The sequence below is a fragment of the Lepidochelys kempii genome, chromosome 1, assembly GCF_965140265.1.
Source record: "Lepidochelys kempii isolate rLepKem1 chromosome 1, rLepKem1.hap2, whole genome shotgun sequence".
In the NCBI taxonomy this organism is placed as follows: Eukaryota; Metazoa; Chordata; order Testudines; family Cheloniidae; genus Lepidochelys; species Lepidochelys kempii.
The window spans coordinates 115,946,234-115,947,686 of record NC_133256.1 but is presented as its reverse complement, the minus strand read 5'-3'; positions in this window follow the sequence as shown (position 1 = coordinate 115,947,686).

Sequence of the window (1,453 nt, the reverse complement as noted above, 5' to 3'; positions counted from 1 at the left end):
AAAGTCCTCTTTCTACAACAAACCTGGATCATTTAGAAGAGCTGAGAGGCGGTGGGTTGCTCCGTGCCGCTGTCCAACCTCTCTGGAGGCTTTCATCTGCTTCCTGTTTGGTCTGGAACTGTTCCCTTGATGCTGGAGACATCATTTCCTCATTGGATTGTGGACCTGGGCTTGGTCCCTCTGGAAGCGATGCAGGTGATGGGGCTGTTTCCGTTGACTGTGAACTGCTCTCTGCTGGGACACTATGTTGGGGTTCAGGCTCCAGCTGAGCCTCTTGTGTAGGGTTATCGGCTGCTGCCAGTTCAGGTTCGGTGGGGCCCTCTGGTGTTGGGGTTGCAAGTACTGGATTCAGTGCTGGCAATGGGTCTGGTGCTGGTTGTTCCGCCGGTTCCAGTTCTGAGACTGCCTCTGTCTGGGTCTCTCTGACTGGATCCACTACTGCTGTTGCAGACGTTGGCATGGGGTCCGGTTTCATCACCTCTGACCAGGTCCTGGTAGAAGTTTCCAGAACAGAGCTAGGTGTGACAGTTTGCTTAGCCTGGCTGTGGGTGACCATTCCCACCCTCTTGGCTAGCTTCACATGATTGGCCAAGTCTTCCCCCAAACAGCATGGGGATGGGATAATCATCATAGATTGCAAAAGTCCACATTCCTGACCAGCCTTTGTACTGGACCGGCAACTTGGCTGTAGGCAAGTCAAAAGAGTTTGACTTGAAGGGTTGAATTGTCACTTGGACCTCTGGGTCAATTAAATTGGGGTCCACTAAGGAACCATGGATAGCCGACAGTTGTGCTCCAGTGTCCCTCCACGCGGTGACCTTCTTTCCGTCCACACTCAGTTTCCCTTTGCTCTGAGGGTATCTGGTAGGTATCTGGGCCTGAGGACCTCTGGTGTGATTCTGGTGCAATGAACTTTTGGGGTTCTTGGGGCAGTTGGCCTTTACATGGCCCAGCTCATTACATTTAAAACATCGTCCAGCTGACGGGTCACTGGGGCAAGGTGGGTTGCTGGAGAATGGTGTGGCAGGATGATAATGTGTCTGGAGTGTTCCTTGGGGTGTAGTTGTGGCCTTGGGCTGCCCCCGGTAGTAGGGTTTGGTCTGAGGTTATCCCTTCTGGTATCCCCTCCAACTGCGACCAGGGTTGTTTCTCTCTCTTCCCTCCACCCGTTTTGTTCCGGTTTGCCCCACCTTTCTGGCAGTCTGAGACTGCGCATATTGATCAGCATAAGAAGGAAGACTTTCCGCTGAGTCCATTTTCTTATCCCATAAACACTGTCTTATATCCTCCTTGGACATATTCAGGAATTGCTCCTGAGTCATCAAATAACTCATTCCTTCAGAGCTAGTTACACCCCTTCCTTTGACCCATTTATCTAATAGATCCTTCATCTGGTTTATATAAGCCACATTACTTAGTCCAGGTCCTTTCTTAAGGGCTCTAAATTTTACTC